Genomic DNA, 18,654 nt, shown 5'->3' with positions numbered 1-18,654 from the left:
AATCAAGGAATATGAGAGAGAATCAGGAGGATCCAACTTAGGTGCAGTTAGACTTTTTGAAAGGGGAGGAATTACTAGGATGCTTAGGACATACTATTGAAATGGCTGGATCCAACATTGGTGGTGGTAGTGGTAGGGTTAAAAAACAGTTTCAAAAAGGTAAAGAAAGGGGATGGTAGCCAGGTACCTGATGGCTCATGCCTGTAATCCTACCTACTCAGGAGGCAGAGATCAGGAGATGGTAGTTTGAGGCCAGCCCCAACAAAAAGGAATAACATATCTCAAAAATAATACACACACACACACACACACACACACACACACACGGGCTGGTGGAGTGGTTCAAGAGATAGAATGCAAGTGTGAGTCCCTGAGTTCAAACCCTAGTACAACAAAAAAAAAAAAAAAAAAAGGGAGAGGGTGGCATGGCTCAAGAGGTAGAGCAGCTGCCTAGCAAGCATTGAGGCCTTGAGTTCAAAAAAAGTTAAAAGAGACCATATGACATAAGCCTGCAATCTCAGCGCTCAGGAAGCAGAGGCAGGAGGATCACGAGTTCAAAGCTCATCTCAGTTACATAGTGAAAAACAAAACAAACAAAAACAACAACAAAAGACAAGGACTGAAGATGTAGCTCAGTGGTAGAGTGCTTGCCTAGCATGCACAGACCCTTCATTCCATCCCCAGGTCAAGGTCCTGAGTTCAAACTGTTGTGGCAGTTTGCTAGCTGAGATACAGGGCTCTTGAGGCAATTAGCAGGAAGCAACATTTTATTGTGCCAACACAGACTCCTCGGACACTTGTCCAAAGGCTGAGCCAGGAGAACAAAGGGGTCTCACCTTATATACCCTTGCAAGGAGGCTACAGAAGCAAAAAGCAAGGTCTAATCCATATATAATTATATTTAATTTTATTGGCTACTTTACCCTAGTGTTACATGACTTTCCCCTCCCTGGTGCTTTGTGACCTTCCTCAGGTTCAGATTTCTCAGGTTTTATCTCTCTGCTATGCCATCCCTACCTCCCTGCCACTTTCTCAGGACTGAGGCCTAGTCTGTTTTTTGTTTGTTTGTTTGTTTGATCCTCCTTTCTGCTACTGCCAAAAGGAGAAAAAGTGTCTTAGAATTTTTTTTTGTCTACATTATAAGTAAATGCAGAAGGAAAGCAAGAACTCTTCTGGTTTCATATTGAAAGAAATACATTGAACATCTTGTCTCATTTAACTCAATGTTGATGTGAAGCAGGTTAACCTGGAGCCTAGAGCAGAGGCCCGATGACTCCAAGCTGAGGTCCCTCTTGAGCCTACAAAAGGAGGACAATGACATCCCCTTGGCACTTCCTGGGCAGCTGCCTTCCCCTCCCTGTGGTCTCCAGCTGCCCAGAACAGTTACATCAGGAGTATTGACAGTGAGTAGACGCCAAGTATTAGGAAGAAAGAGACCCCTGTGCAGGTGCACTTCAAATGTTTGTCCTCTCTGAAGTGGTGACTCTGGCATGGGACCCGTTTTGTAGTGTTTTGGTTTGGGGATGCATAGAATTGCTGAAGTCAATCTGTAACCTTTTTTTTTTTGAATGGGACTCAGGGCTTTGTGCTTGCAAAGCAGGATCTCTACCGCTTTAGCCACAGCTCCAGTCCGTTTTGCTCTGGCTATTTTGGAGATGGAGGTCATGAGAACCGGCCAGAGCTGGTTTTGAACCTCGATCCCCTGATCTCACCTCTCAAATAGCTAGGATTACAGGCATGAGCTACCAGCACCCAGTTGTAACTTGTATACAAGAGGAAAATCTGTGAAAGTCAGGCTTGTCTTCTGCGGAAAGGGTTTATACATTTGACAGTTTATTTAGGTGAGAACCTTAAAGTGACTTCCAGTGAATTGAATATTAAGGTGTTGAAGGGGGGAGGTTATGAAGAGGAAGGAGGGTCAGCAGGGATACTGGCGTCCCAGAATTAAATCCTAGGTGTCCTTACCTCTGCACCAGGGAGTGATACACTGTGGGCTCCCTTTCTCCATTCAGTCTGGCTCTCAGGTTTTGGAATATCTTTATCCTTGTGACCTTGGAAGAAGCAGGCTATAAGTCTGAGAGATAGTTCAAATGTGTGCTTCCCCCAACCAGCCTTGATCGCTTTGTAAACTATTGCTACCATGTAGATTCTTCTCCATGCAATGAATGATTGCATTCTTTTGTTTCTTGTTTTTATTTTCTTGGGTACAATGGGTAGATTGAGATTGAGAGATAAGGTGAAAGTCCTGGCCAGGAAGCCAAATGCCTCACCCATATTCCAAAAGTGTGACATCAGCTCCTTCATCCTGTTGCAGAGCATCAGACCTGCCCAAGGCACCCCTCATTCTCTGAGGTCATGTGTTGACCCATGGGATACTGAGTCTGCAATTCCTAAACACAACTGCAAGCCCGTTCCCAAGGGCGAGAAGCAGGAAGAGCCCACTCCATACAGTAAGAAGCAGATGCAGGCTCTGGACAGCGAGGAGGAGCGAATCGCTTCCCTGTCACTCAGGGGGCGGGACCTCGATTACTAGCCAATCAAGGGCGCAGGAGCAGAAGCTGAACGAGCCGTCAATGAGAAGCTCCAGCAGGAGGGCGGAGGCGGTCCGTGGTTGTTGTCCTGGGCGCAGTGAGGGGCGCCAAGTGCTTGTGCCTCCCTCCTTGCGTGACCTTCACTGACGACAGGTGGCGCGGGGAGGACTCCTGGAGACCCCAGAAGCAGGAAATGGTGAGCGCTGGGGGGCAGGCAGGGCTATAAAGCAGCGCAGCTGGAAACGCTGGGAAGCGGCTGTGGCAGGACGCGGGCCTCCTGGCCTCAGCTCCGGAGTCCGCGATCTCGACGTCCTGACCCGTCCCTACAGCGACCTAGGCTGCGTCCTCTCTGGGCAGCTCCGTCGCCCCAGACTGGGTGGTGACGGCGGGAGGATTCCGGGGAGGCCCCCAACCTGGGTGTGGGGTTGGTGCATGGAAGGAGATGTGCTCCGTGGGGTTCCTGGTCCCTCCGTTCTACACAGGACAGAACTGATGGCCCTGAATTTCCTGAACGTTTGGGAAGCAGGTCCCCTCAGCCTCGTGCTTCTTAGGGCTGGCAATAAATGTCTCAAATTCCACGTATTTCCCCACATTGCCAAACGCATTGGAAAGGCAGATGCACCTGTGGCTGGGGTTGGAGTGGAAGGGGAGACGCACTCTGATATACTTGTCCTCAAACTGTTTGCACACAGTGTTTTAAAAAAGAAAATGCTGATTGAGGAGGGACCTTATTTGAAAGAAGGGTTGCAGTGGCAGGACAGCCACCAAGTGCAAGGTCTGCAGAGTCTCAAGGGCAGAGGCCGAGCAGGGCTGTGCTTTCTATGGAGCAGCAAACAAGAGAAAGAACTGGGAAGAGGGCTACGGAGGGGGCAGCGTCAGCTCCTGGGCCAGGGGACATGTCCCTGAGGTCACCTGTCCTTAGGGTGACAGTAAAGGAGGGATTGGTGTGCTGCTTCAGGCTGAGGGTGGGTCAAAGATCACAAGCCTAGAGAAAGGAGATAAATTTAAGTTTCCTTCATGGTGTTCTATTTAAAAGTGGGAATTTGGACTGGCAGAGTGGTTCAAGCTGTACAGCGCCTGTCTAGCAAGCGCCAGGCCCTGATTTCAAACTCCAGTAGCGCGAAAATAAATAAATAGATGTGAAAATTTGGACTGTGCATGTCCGGCCTTGGAGGTTGTTTGCAGGAAGATCACAAATAATTGGAGGTGGGGGCTATTTAATCATTGCTGTTTACCAGTATTATAGCACTTAAGAAAATTAAGCATCTTCAGACGTTTGCTTTTCTCTTTTTTCTTTTTTGCCAGCACTGTGGGTTGAACTCAGGACCTCAAACTTGGTAGGCAGACAGGCAGGCGCTCTTACCACTTGAGCCACTCCACCAGTCAGATGTTCACTTTTCTACCCACCGTACTGGTCTGCTGAGAGTATAATTTGTGCCAGTTGAGAAAGTCTGAAAGAAAGACTCCTTTGGTTCTGCCTGTTGGACAAAAAGTTATTTTTTCTTTTTGCAATACTGGGATTTGAACTCAGGGCCTATACCTTGAGCCACTCCACCACCCTTTTTTGTGGTGGGTTTTTTCAAGATAGGGTCTCAAAAACTATTTGCCTAAGCTGGCTTTGAACCATGATCCTCCTGACTCTGCCTTCTGAGTAGCTAGAATTTCAGGTATCAGCCATGGGCTCCCAGCGACAAAGGGTTTTGTATATTTGAGAGTAGATGTGGGTATGTAATATAACAACAACAAAAAAAATTGGGGCTGGTGGAGTGGCTCAAGCAGTAGAGTGTTTGCCTAGCAAGTGTGAGGCCCTGAGTTCAAACTCCAGTGCAAAAACAAAATTGGCCATTGTGTCAGATTCTGGCCCAGAATCTGGAATTTTGTGAGCAACAGGAATGTCTTCATTATCATAAACCTCTTTCAGGTAAAATCTGAATTTATGCTCATGAGGTTACTCAGGGTGCCACCCCTCTATAAATTCAAGAATCAGAGCAGATACTGCTTTGCACTGGCATCTGCAGTGGTCACAGTGTGGTGGCACTGGGGCCTGAAATTGTTGGGACTGTGTGAAGTGGGTGGTGTCAGAATTGAATTGTGGGACACCCAGTTGGTGTTGCAAAATTGGTTGGTGTTCATCGAACACCACACAATTGGTGTCTGTGATGACAGGAAAAGAAACCACAGGTCAGAACTTTTAACTGGGGGCGGGGGGAAGGGGGGAGAAATGATCCAAACATTGTATGCACATGTGAATAAAAGACAAAAAAATAACTTTTAACTGACTCTGGATGAGTGTTTGGTCACTGGTTACAATTTAGCCTATGGGTAAGGGAATTTTTTTTTTTTTTTTTTTGTAGTACTGGGGCTTGAACTCAGGGTCTACACCTTGAGACACTCCACCAGCCCTTTTTTGTGATGGGTTTTTTCAGGATAGCGTCTCACAAGCCATTTGCCCAGGCTGGCTTTGAACTGTGATCCTCTTGATCTCTGCCTCCTGAGTAGCTTTGACTACACATGTGAGCCACCAGCACCCAGTTGAGGGAGCTTTTTAACTCTCAAAGAAGGGAAAATAGGCTATGTGGAGGCCCCAGAAAGTAATCTCATGGCTACTAAGGTTTCTTTCACTATCACTCCCTAGGAGTGAGCCACACTGAGCTGCATCTCTTAAGCTTAGGAACAATGATCTCTAAATTTAGGAGCATGTTTTATCTTTCGAATGTGGGTTCTTCGTGAATTGTGGCTCCTTCCCAGAGCTCCTTCCCTTCTCTTCCCTTTGTAGAATCTTACTTCTATAAAATAGCAGTTCAGTTGAGCATTTCAGAATTTTCTTTCATAATCTGAGTGTAGGATAATCTTTTCTTGCTTGGAATCTCAGTAGATGTAATGATGAGGTCTGAAAAGGCAAAGAGAATTCATGGAATACATTGTTTCACAGTAAGTTTATTTACTCATTTATTTTTTGCAGTGTGGTAGCCTTGCACATTCTAGGTAAGCAGTCTAGCATGGAGCTACCTCCCCAGCCTCATGGTAAAGATAAGTGAAATCACCAAAAAGGTGACTAAATAGACCACAGTCACTTGTGGTATATCTCTCTGATCTTTTTTAGCTCTGTACCCGGAGCAGCCACAGGATAAATTTATTATTATTATTACATTGTAACATTTACAAAGATTCTTACAATAGACATTCTTTATAGCTTTTCCTTGTGCTTAACACTAAGCGGAGTTTTACCTATCTTGGCTTTGAATGAGTTAATATTGCCATTCATTACAATGATAAAAAGTTGTGTTTTTTTTAATGGTTTCTTACTTTCATGTGTTGCACATATGATGATAAGTAAGGCTATAATTCAGCCAGTTCAATAACTCATTCCACTGCCTGTGGGGCATGAGTTGCTTCAAGTTTTTTTTTTTCTTTTTTTTATGGTACTGGGGTTTGAACTCAGGGCTTCAGGCTTGCTAGGCAGGCACTGTACTACTTGAGCCACTCCACCAGCCCTTTGTTGTCTTGGGGCTGGCTTCAAACAGTGATCCTCCTGTCTGCCTCCTGAGTAGCTAGAATTATAGGCGTGAGCCACCAGTATCTGGCTGCTGACAATGTTCTTGATTTTGTACCCAAGTACTATTGGGTCATAAATTTCTTTAACAGAATGGGTAAAACATTGCTTGTGAGTACATTATGGATAAACTCAAATTTAGTAGGAAATTTTGATAGTATTTGAATTTATCATCTGACCTTTCCTGGATGTGTGTTTGTTTATTACTAATTTACCAATAGTTGGAATGATCTAATTCATTCATTTTTGTGCATCTAGAGCTCAACAGTATTGTTAAATGAGTATGCTTTTTTGTGTATGTGGGAGTGGGGTTTGAACTCAGGGTTTCGTGTTGGCGAAATAGGCACTCTACCACTTGAGCCACACCTCCAGTCCATTTTGCTCTGGTTATTTTGGAGATGGTGTCTCATGAACTATTTGCCTGGCCAATCTTGAACCGATATCCTCCTTAGCTCAGTGTCCTAAGTAGCTAGGGTTACATGTGTGAGTCACTAGTTCCCAGCTTGATTAGTTCTTGCTTTTCCTGATTACCTCTGGCATTGAGCATTTTTCTTTTGTGGCCTTTCATGTTATGTGGAATTTCTCTCTCTTCTCCTTCTCCCTCCCTCTTTTTCCTTCTCTCCCTTTCTCCTGCTGTCTCACTCATGATATCTAAGTGATATTGTATCTTAAATTTCAAATCTAGTTGTTCATAGTTGATATATAGCAAAATGATAGATTTTTGTGTTTTAAGTTAGTGTTGTACAACTTTACTTCTCTGAGCCTAGGAGGATTGTTGATTGGAAACTTGTTTTGTTTTTTTTCTTGTGTGGGCTCATATCCCCTTCTATATGCTTCCATGCTGGACTGTTAGAAGTATGTGACCCCTTTATTAATGTTTGGTGGCAGTATTTAACCCTTAACACTGCTTCAACACTTTTTGTTTCCCATATCAAGGTAAGATGATCAGAAACCCGGGAATCCCTTCCTATGGTGCTGGCAGGAGATTCAGACTACCTAAACCTTGCCCCTGGGAGTCAGTTCTTACCTTAGACTCCATGTGAATCTCAGTGAAGCTTCCAAGCCAGGCTCCTTTCTCTGATCTCTCAAGACACCTGCCACCTGCTTGAGAGGCCTACTCTGATCTCCCATTGCCCTTAGTAATGTGAGTAACAAATAGGCCTTTGCATGTCCTTTTGGTTTTGTGTCATATCATCATTAGTGTCAGCATCAGAACTCTTTCTCTGCATATGACTGTGGGAATTTGCAAAAAAGATGACTGTACATTGACCATATCGCATGTTTGTCTTTGCTTACTCTGACTGCTCTCCTACCTGATGGCCAGTGTGTGCTCTGACCTTGCCTTGCTGGGCGTGTGGGGATCTCGTGTTGTGATTGTTGTATGGCTACCCAGTCTGTGAATTATGACCCACACTGCCAAATTACAAAGGAAGCAAACGTAAAACTTTGAATGTGCTTTTCCGAACTCATTTTTATATTATTCATCTTGAGGTATACTCACAAAAAAGTAAATAAAAGGTTTATGGTAAGATTTAATAATTCAAGTAGTATAAATATCCTGAATTTCTCTTTCTTACTTTCTGTGTCTCTTTCTCTACCTCTCTCTCTTTCTGTATGCGGTGGTACTGAGGTTCGAACTCAGGACTATGTGCTTGTGAGGCTGGCACTCTACCTCTTAAGTGACATCTCCAACCCTATCCTAGATTTCTCATCAAAGTCCGTAACTGGGCCTTGGACCGTCATCCTTGCCAGACTCATCCCTGAGTTGCCCCGTAGGTGATCACTGTCTTAATTTTTGGCTACTTGTACTATCTTTACCATTTGCGATTTTTTTTTTTCCCCACTAAGCAGTGTTCTTTACATTTTGACCCCTTGGAACTTGTAGTAAGTGAGTATTAAAGAAAAGCATTCTGGGTGCTTTCTTTGACTTAGTATGTTTCACAAATGCTGGTGTCCTCGTTGGGGGCCAAGTTATTTATTCATGCATTGCAGTGGTCACTGTGTTGGGACTTTTTCAAGGTTACTTTTCAGTACTGTGAAAAATAGTGCATCTGTCAACAAGAACAAATGCAAACACATTCTCTGGACATTAGACAAAAATGACTGGTCTGTAGATTACATTACAGTTCAAATTATAGAAAATGGCAGTGGAAGGTATCAACTGATCCTCCATGTATAATTCTTTGTTTGCTGTGGTCTTCAGCACTTCACAATTTATTTGGCTAGTTCCTCTTCCAAGGCCATGAACCTTTTTTTTTTTTTTTTTTTTTACAGTACTGGGGTTTGAACTCAGGGCCTACACCTTGAGCCACTCCACCAGCCCTTTCTTGTGATTGTTTCTTTTCAAGATAGGGTCTAGGGTCTCTAGAATTATTTTCCCAGACTGGCTTTGAGCACTGATCCTCCTGATCTCTGCCTCCTGAGTAGCTAGAATTACAGGTATGAGCCGCCAGCACTTGGCTCATCGATCTTTTTTAATATATGGGGTCTTATCTTGAGTTACATGTATTCTGGTTCACGTGTTCATTGATTTTTACTCTGAACACTAGTTCTTATTTGTTTACTTATATTTTTTGGTGGGAGACTGAGATGTGAATTCAGGACTTCATGCTTACAATGCAGGTGCTCTATTGCTTGAGCCACACCTCCGGTCCAGTTTGCTCTCATTATTTTGGAGAAGAGATGTCATGAACTATTTGCCCAGGCTGGTCTAGAACAGCAGTCCTCCTGATTTCAGTCCTAAGTAGCTAGGGTTACAAGCGTGAGCCACCAGCACCCAGCTCACTAATTATTTATATTGTATGTAATACAGATATTTTTGTTCTATTTTGTTGGTTGGTCTTTTACCTTCCTTAATTTTCATATATTTAAATTTCTCCTTCTATTTCTTATGGCTATTTATCTTACAAGAAAGCTCTCTAACATCCAAAATACATCTAACTGGGACTTTTCAAAGCATTCAGGTTATTTTCTAATTCAGTGTAGAATGTGATTATTGTCATATTATAGAGGGAAATGTATGTTTCCTAGTATACACCAACTTGTGTTTGCCTCTTGTATTAAAGAGATTGTGATTCCTGCCACTTTTGTATAATTTGTGCTCTTTTATGAGTCAGTTTCCTCTTTACATATCAGCATATTGAAGACTGTTTTCCTTTCTGTGATCTATTTATTAATCTCTATGCTAATACTATAGTATATAGGTAGGTGGGTAATTTCTGGTAGTTCCAACACTTAGATAACTGAGGAAGGAGGATTGCAAATTCAAAGCCAGCCTGGTCGATACAGCAAAATCTTGTTTCCAGAAAAAAAAAAGTATAGTATTCCAAATAGCATAGTTTCAATGTCTCTTGTATATCAGGCACGCTATCACTTTCTTATTTCAAAGATTTTAGGTGATGTTTGACATTTATTTTATGTACAAGATTTGATAAGTAGTTTTTGTTGACTGGTCAAAGGTGTATTTTGGAAGTCATAGAATGTTATACATCTATGTGAAAACTGACCTCTTGATGACAGTGAACTCAAAGAATATCCTTCCTCTGATTTCACTCTCCTTTCAGATGTCCAATAAAATCTGTAATATTTTTCCATCAGCACAGTGAACTATCTATCCTTCATGAGATTCATTTAATTTTTAATGAATGTGGCGTATAGGAAACCAGGTTCAAGCTTTCAAATATTATTATTACAGTTACAGAGGAAGTATTCAGTTTCCAAAGTAACAAGTTGTGACAGAGGCGTTAAATATCATCTATCAGAGGAGCTCATCAGAGACTCACCAGAGTATATTTGAGGGGATGATCTGGTGGGCTTTCTTTAATGACCATGTCAGAAACTTATAAGCATTCAGATGGACAATAGGACTTAAACAAATAGCATAGTGTTGGCATAAACTATTAGGAGCACTGTGCCTCTCTTTACAGTTAGGCTGGTGAGGTCCAATCCAATACAGTTCCTACATATTAAAAAGAATGACCTTTTGTTCAGAAGCATTTCTAAGAATATGCAATGTCAGGGCAGCTGGTATTGACTCCCTAGTGCACACTAAGCACTAGGATTTTGTCATGAAAGGTGCTTCAGACTGAGTGCACAAGGAGAAGTTGGAATGATGCAGCTCATGTATGTGTTTCTATTCTGCATCCAACCTAGTGTCAGAATTTCTGTGTGAGAGGATATATGGATGGAGAATAAGAGTGTGATGACCAGGACATGAAGTGAACATTTGGAAAACAGCACTGTATTAACATGGTATGAATAAGTCTGTATCTCCAATGCTATGAGTCTCAGCCTTCCTCATGGAGATTATGTGGGATATTTTAGGAGTCAGTGACCTCTGAGGATGTAGCTGTGACCTTTACCATGGAGGAGTGGGCTTTGCAGAATTCATCCCAGAAGAAACTCTACAGAGATGTGATGCAGGAAACCTTGAGGAGCCTGGTTGCTGTATGTAAAGCTAACAACATTCCCTATCTTAGTCAATCAGAGAAAAATGTTTCTTGCTTGTCAGTGCTGTTTCCACAATGTGGAATATGGAAAAGGAATATTTTGGTGAATATACCAGGTATGGTTCCTTTACACCATAAATATAGCTAGAATTTGATAATGTTATAATTGTTCATAATGATTTTTTTGGTTTCTATTTTAGGAAAAGGAAAGGAAGATCTTAATATTGACAATAACAACAAAAATTCCTGGAGAAGTCTAAGGTAATTTATATTCACAAGAGAAAGCAATTTCCCTTAGGAGCTGTGGAATGACAAGAAATTTTAAAAACAAGCAAATGATAGAAATAAGCCCAGGCTCAGCCAGGCACCGGTGGCTCACGCCTATAATTTCTAGCTACTCAGGAGGCAGAGATTAGGAGGATCCAGGTTCAAGGTCGGCCCAGGTAGATCGCAAGACCCTATCTCGAAAATGCCCAACACAAAAAAGGGCTGGTGAGTGGCTTAAGTGATAGAGCACCTGCCTAGCAAATGTGAGGCCCTGAGTTCAAACCCCAGTACCACCAAAAAAAAAAAAGAAAGAAAAGCCCAGGCTCAAATTGATTTCATGCAAAAATCTCCATTGCTGCCTACAGGGTGAGAATCCATACTTGGAAATTTTGAAATCTGAAATATTCCAATATTGAAATCATTCTGAACACCAATATGATGCCACAAGTGACAGCTTCCGAAACCTTAATGGACCCAAACTTTGTTTTATGGACATAATTATTAAAAATTTAACAAACCTTTAGGTTTGGGGTATAATGTATATTTGAAACCAAAAATGAATTTTGTGTTTTGACTGGAACTTGACTTCAAGATATCTCATTATGTATAAGCAATACTTCAAAATCCAATACAAATTTTGTCCTACAAAGAACACTGATTCTATTTAAATGTCATTTAGACACGTGGTGCATTCAAATAGTTAACCTGGAAACAGTATTAAGAAACCTTATGCTGGGCACCAGTGGCTCACGCCTGTAATCCTAGTGACTTAGGAGGCAGAGATCAGGAGGATCACGATTTGAAGCCAGCCTGGGCAAACAGTTTGCGAGACCCTATCTCGAAAATACCCATCACAAAAAGGGCTGGAGGAGTGGCTCAAGGTGAAGGCCCTGAGTTCAAGCCCCAGTACCACGAAAAAAAAAAAAAAGAAAGAAAGAAAAGAAAAAAGAAAAAACATTATGTGAATGCTAAAGTAATAGCATTTCAGTAATAGCCATCCTCAAGCCATCCTAAAGGGCATTCAGGCCATTCATGTTTAAAAATTCTTTCAGGGACTAAACCAGTATCTTTCATGGTAAATCATGAATAAACAACCATTTAGTAATGTGCTCCTTTTCTTACAGAGGCCAAATGGTAGGAAGACTCTGTGAAAATAAACAAGGTGGTCAGTGTGGAGAAATCTTCAGCCAGTTTGTAGATCCTATCTGAATAAGAACAATCCTACAGATGTAACACCATGTGAAAGTCACATATGGCAAGACATCCTCATTGGTCATTCATCAGTAAATGTGCCCCCAGAGGTCATCTTCAACACATACCATATGAATCTCAGGAATATGGGAAGAAGCTGAATAAAGCCTTCAGTTATCCCCAGTCCTTTCTGAAGCATGAAAGTAGAGAGAAACACCGTGAATGTAAGCGATGCGGAAAAACTTTCAGTTGTTCCAGTTATATTCACATACATGAAAGAATTCACACTGGAGAAAAACCCTATGAATGTAAGCAGTGTATGAAAGCCTTCACTTCTTCCAGTGCAGTTAGAAAACATGAAAAGACTCACTCTGGACAGAAACCCTATGTATGTCAGCAATGTGGGAAAGGCTTCAGGGATTATAGTTCCATCCAAAAACATGAAAGGATTCACAGTGGATAGAAACCCTGTGGATGTAAGATATGTAGAAAAGCTTTCCGTTCTCTGAGTAATGTTCGAAGACATGAACAAACACACTGTGGACAGAAACCCTATGTATATAAACAATGTGGCAAAGCCTTTTGTGTGCCCAGTTCCTTCAGAAAACATGAAAAATCTCACACTGCAGAGAAACCCTGTGTATGTAAATATTGTGGGAAAGCCTTCACTGATTAGAGTTCCTTCCAAAGACATAACAGAATTCACACTGGAGAGAAACCCTTTATGTGTAAGCAATGTGAGAAAGCCTCAGTTCTTCTAGTTACATTCAAATACATGAAAGAACTCACACTGGAGAGTAACATTAACTATAGGTGGGCAATCTTTATCACACAAACTTTGTAGGAACTATTAGGATGCACAGTGGAGGAGACTTGAATCACCGTAAAAGCACGTGTGCGCATCTTTAGTCATTTGGGTTCAATTCACAGATATAAAAGAGCACAGTATGGGGAGTGGAAGTGTGTCTCAAATGGTAGAGCACCAGCCAAACAAGTGCGAGACCCTGAGTTCAAACCCTAGTACCTCCACACACATACACACAAAAGTAAACCCCACAATATGGAAAGAAAACTTGGAGATGTGCAAGTCTTCAGTTGGCACCATGTGCTAATTCACATTGAATCAAAACCCTGTGACTGTGAAAAATAGAAGAAAATTATCACTTGTAACAAATAAGTTCAAAGTCCACAAATTCCTCATGTAGCAGAATCATATAAACACAAATAACATGAAGAACTTGATGCAAAGTAATTTGTGTAAAATTCCCCACAAAATATACAATCTAAAAGAAATGATAAAAAATTCCTAAACATACTGTATTTGTTGGTGGCTCATCTTAAAGTAGATCTCTAGGCTATGTATTTCTAATTGTTTACTCTTGAAAATAAACATTAAGGTGACATAATTTTGTAAATTTAAGCAATAATACATGAGTTTAATAAGTAGTATCTTTTAAAAATCAAATCAGTTAATAAGTTTTATTTTAAACTTGTTGATCCATGGGTAAATGGAAGTGCATTTTTAATATGTGAGTAGACCTAATTTTTATATAATTTTTAAGTAATTGTGGGCAATAGGCTACCAAAAATTAGTTTTTGTTAGTTGTTGGCATTTTCTTACTGCTTTCATGTGGCAAGTTAACTTTTATACATATATAATATATAGTGTCTCTTCCAGAACAAATGACATTTTTTACCTCTACTTTATATATATTTTTTTACTTCTTGATGTTTATTTTCTTAAACAAAATTTCTGTACATGCTTTTTTTTGAAGAAACAACTCTTTCCAAACTAGTTGTAGATTAACAAATGTTATTTTTTTTATTTTCTGAGAAGATTATCTCCAAACATCCATTCATAATCACACTTTGCCAAGTTTTTCCTTTGTTGTCATCAGTCATTATTGTCATGAGCAAACAACTTAAGGTGTTTTCCCTCCTGTAAATTGTACTTTTCATGCTTATATTGTTAAAAGTTTTATGTTTCTGATTTGTCTTTCTCTAATCACAGCAAAGACAAATCATGCTTGTTTAAGTGTCTGCTTGCTCCCAACACCATACCTTTTGTCACATAAGAGGTAATGAATTAATAATAAATCTCTCGACACACCATAAGTGACTGTGTGGTTCATCACAAGAGCAGTCTCCACAGAATCTGTATCTCCCTCTACTGGATATACTGAGGGGTGCATGCAATTCTATCTGGTAATCGTAATAGTTCTTACCTATTCTTCAAAAAATAGAATGAAGAGAAACCTAATTAATAAGAAATACCACTCAGTTCTATTAATGACAACAGAGAAACTTTGGTTATTTTTTTATTCAAAATGTTTTACAAATTTTAGCCAGGCGCCAGTAGCTCACGCCTGTAATCCTAGCTATTCAGGAGGCAGACATCAGGAAGATCACAGTTTGAAGCCAGCCCAGGGAAATGGTTACACAAGACCCTATCTCAAAAAATTCTTCACAAAAATAGGGCTGGTGGAGTGGCTCAAGGTGAAGGCCCTGAATTCAAGCCCCAGTACCACCAAAAAAAGAAAAAAAAAGCTTTACAAATATTAGAGATATAGTTATCAGCTTTCTTTCTTTCTTTCACCTTCCTTCATGCAAACAAGTAGTATAACTTACCTACTGAACATCAAGACCAAACCCAGCCTACTGTGGACATGCAGAAATCTCTCACATTTTTCAGTGTATTTTATCATGACGTGTTGCATGTAGCATGCAGTTCACTGAATACACTATGCAATATGTCTGTGTTTTATGCAGCATGCCCACTCTGCTGGAGCTCACTGCTGTTCCCAGCATCATCACAGTATCTCACTTCATGTTGCTGCCCTGGCAAGAAAGCAAACCTTGAAAATCGAAGACAGTTCTGAGCACATTTCCCACCATCTAACATCAAAAATTATAAGACCGTCTGTTGTAAATCATAATCAACCTTATCTCAAAGTATATTCACTTCCATCGAATGCTTATAGTACTTCTCCTTAAACCTCTGAATCTAAGGGGACCAATATGTTTAACTAAATTGTCAGAGTATAAGCCAAGGAAGAGACAGAGACAGCCTCACTATTGTAGCCAAGCTTCCATTCCTCTGAAAATATGCTTTTCATGATCATTTTTGAACATCCCTCCCAGGGCGGCATCATAGACTAATAACATACAGCATTAAGTACAAATAACCCAGCCACTCTATGCTCTGAATATAGTGGTGCAAATGCCGGTGCACATATTTTTGTGAGAAAAGTGAAGTGATATGTCCCCTCTACGCCCACCACTCTGTGGGTTAGACTTATGTTACTCTAAGCTGTTGCCATGTTTGGGCCTCAGAGATTTTTCAAACGAAAGTGTGATGACCAAGTGAAGGCTTTTATTTATGTTAAATTTTTACGTATATTAAATTTTTGGGTTACACTTCACCATTTAAAGGTGTACACTTCAGTGGTTTTTAGTATATTTATTTATGTTGTCCAGCCTTCACTACTATCTAATTTCAGAATATTTATATTTCCCCCAAAGTAACCCTATACCTATTAGTAGTTAGTCCCATTTGCCCTCATCACCATATCCTGTGCAGTCACTAACCTACTTTCTGTCTCCATGGATTTGCTCATTCTGGACATTTCATATGAATGACATAATATATGGCCTCTTGTGTCTTACTTTTTTTACTTAGCATAAGGTTTTCAAGGTCCATCCATTTTGTAGCATATAGCAATGTTTCATTACTTTCTAGGACTAAATAATATTCCATTTGTGGACATATCACACTTTCCTTATTCACAACTAATGGATATTTGTGTTGTTTCTACTTTCTGGTTATTATCAACAATATTGCTATGAACATTTTAAAAACTTTTTCATTTACAACAAATTATTAATATTTATGTGTACAATGTGATGTTTTGATATATGTATACATTGTGGAATAAGTCAAACTGATTATTTTAAAAAGAAAAGTGAAATGAATAAATATTGAAACTTCTGTTTATAAGACATAAGGCCAAGCATCAGTGGCTCATGCCTGTAAACCTAGCTACTTGGGAGGCTGAGATCGGGAGGATCAAGAGTCACTAGAATTATGTTCTACTGGAGTGACACATAGAAATGTAGTCCTATAAGAACCAGTAAGAACCTATAAGAACCAACCTGACCCATCTCTACTTTATCACCAAGCCTGTTCCTGTGTTCTTTCTCCCTCTGGTCTCTTGTTACCAGAGCCATCAATAAAGAATGAGTTCATAGACTCCACCATTTCTTTTGTTGAATGACTATCTGTTCCTCTCTTACTCACATTTCAGTTTTCTGCTGAGCAAAGGAGATACACTACCAATAATAATACATGGGATAAGCTCAGTTTCCCCTAGGTATGGGGAGTGGTGAACCTAAGAAGTTAGGGGTAAGAAATGACATAGTCCCCTCATTCCAACTAGAAACTGGCCTCAACCTGCATGGTGTTCTGAACTTTGACCTTGCCTCTTACCGGCCCCAAAGAGATCACTCTTGAGTTCTTCAAATCCCTTCACGGTCTACACCAAGTCTATATTTACGTATTTCCCTCTCCCCATCCTTGACCTGTTTCCATGTCCTTGTTCACACAGATCCTTCTGTTGAGAATGTCTTTTCCCACATTGTCTGGGAAACTCCCTTTTGTCCTTCAAAATCCCCCAGGTAATGAGAAAGCAATTGCATGAATCTACTTGGATTCACAATCTCTTCTTTCTACATTGTCACAGCATATTGACTTCTTTTATTTTTTTCATTGAGTCAACAAATGTGTGCTTCATACTTGTTAGAAATGAAAATATTCTACATGATGGGATCCAGCCATGTCAAGAACAAATGTGTTATCTTCCCTCAGCTTTTCATTTTGGGGGCTATCATATGTCCAGGAATGACAGAGGCATCAGAGTTATGATAAGGGAAGCCCAGGACTCTGCTGGAGTTCAGTGGAGTGCAAAGATCCAGCCAGAGTCTTTTTTTTTTAATTTTTTAAAATTTCTTTTATTCATATGTGCATACAATGTTTGGGTCATTTCTCCCCCCTTTCCCCTGCCAGCCAGAGTCTTGGAGAAGGATTCTGGCATGGTGATTTCTAAAGTGATACCTGAAGCATGTGAAGCAGGCAGGTGAATGAGTGGTTTCCAGGTAGAAGGGACAGGAAATACAAAGGCTTAGGGGGACAGAGGCATGGTGTGTTGAGGGACAATGGTATATCCACTGAGCCTGGCTGAGGGAGTTCTGGGACATGAAGGCAGACACGTGGGAGGGAAAGGGCACGCAAGTCCATGAAAGCCACTTGAAGAGTTTGTTCTTGGGGCAGCAGGAAATCCTAGTTTAAATGCATGCAAAAAACAAGCTATGTGATATTCCATTCTGTGAACATATTCTTAGATTTCTGAGTCATTTCTCATTTGGGGATCCTATGACTGTCTAGTACACACCATTAGCAGATAATCTGAGTTCTTTGGCTGTCCACACTTAAGAGTATAATTGCTGGGTCGTAGAGAAAGCCTCCATCAGCTTGAATAGATCCTTCCAAACAATTTTCCAAACTGTTTGTACCAATGCGTTGATTTTAATAGTGAGTGAAATGAGCCAGGCACCAATGGCTTGTGCCTGTAATCCTAGCTACTCAAGAGACAGAGGTCAGGAGTATTAAATTTTGAAGCCAACCCATGGCAAATAGTTCGAGATACCCTATCTCAAGAAAACCCATCACAAAAAAGGGCTGGTGGAGTAGCTCAAGCAGTAAAGAGCACCTGCCTAGCAAGTGTGAGGCCCTGAGTTCAAACCCCAATGCCGCCAAAAAATAAATAAAAATAACCAGAAAAAAAGGGTAGAGCATCAGTTTAGCAAGGGCAAAGCCCTGAGTCCAACCCCCAGTACCACCAAAATAAAAAAAAAAGTTGATGCAAATTATTTATTACCAATGAAAATGGACAAAGTTCATTATGCTAAAATATACAGGGAGTTGTTTTCAGTACTGGGGATTGAACCAGGGCCTCACATTTGCTAGTCATGTGCCCTAACACTTCTATTTTGCATTTTGTTTTTGAGGTATGGTCTTGATAACTGCTCTGGCTAGCCTTGAAGTTTCAATCCTTCTGCCTCTGCTTTCCAAGTAGCTGGGATTTCAGGCATGGGCCACTATTACCAGCTCAGTTTGCATCTTTTAATTGGAGACATAAGATCATTTACGTTTTGGGTTGTTACTGAGAAGTATTTGTCAATTTTTATAATTTTATTGCCTTTTTTTCCCAGATGATTCTAGTACTATTTGTACTTTTCTTTCTCTCTATTCATCTTAGGATTTTGCTGATTTTCTGACTTGAATGTGTGATTCTTTCCTAATTCTCACTTGTTCATCTATTCTTGACATGAAATTTACTTTTTTCTCAAGCTCTGTGTTTGTGCCTGCCTTTCTTCCTCATCTGTGTGTAGCATTCCTTCAAGTATCATCTGTAGTGCTGGCTTTGTGGTCCTGAATTGCTTTTATTTGTGCTTATATTGGAAGACATTTATTTCTCCATTAATTTTAGAGGGTTTCTTTGCTGGATATATCTTGGTTAGCAGTTATTTATTTGAGAGCTTGAAATATATCATTTCATTCTTTCCTGGTTTTTAGGGTTTCTGTTGAGACAAACTTGCCTTTATAACC

The 18,654-nt window shown here is 40.6% G+C and overlaps 1 pseudogene; it reads left to right on the top strand.

Moving 5' to 3' along the window:
* The first annotated feature begins 2,225 nt into the window (after positions 1-2,225).
* LOC141416678 (uncharacterized) lies at positions 2,226-16,330 on the top strand (annotated as a pseudogene).
* Positions 16,331-18,654: the final 2,324 nt, after the last annotated feature.

Source organism: Castor canadensis, chromosome 14 (assembly GCF_047511655.1).
Source record: "Castor canadensis chromosome 14, mCasCan1.hap1v2, whole genome shotgun sequence".
NCBI lineage: Eukaryota > Metazoa > Chordata > Mammalia > Rodentia > Castoridae > Castor > Castor canadensis.
Note: the sequence above shows the minus strand (reverse complement) of the source record. Positions and strands in the feature narration are given on the sequence as shown.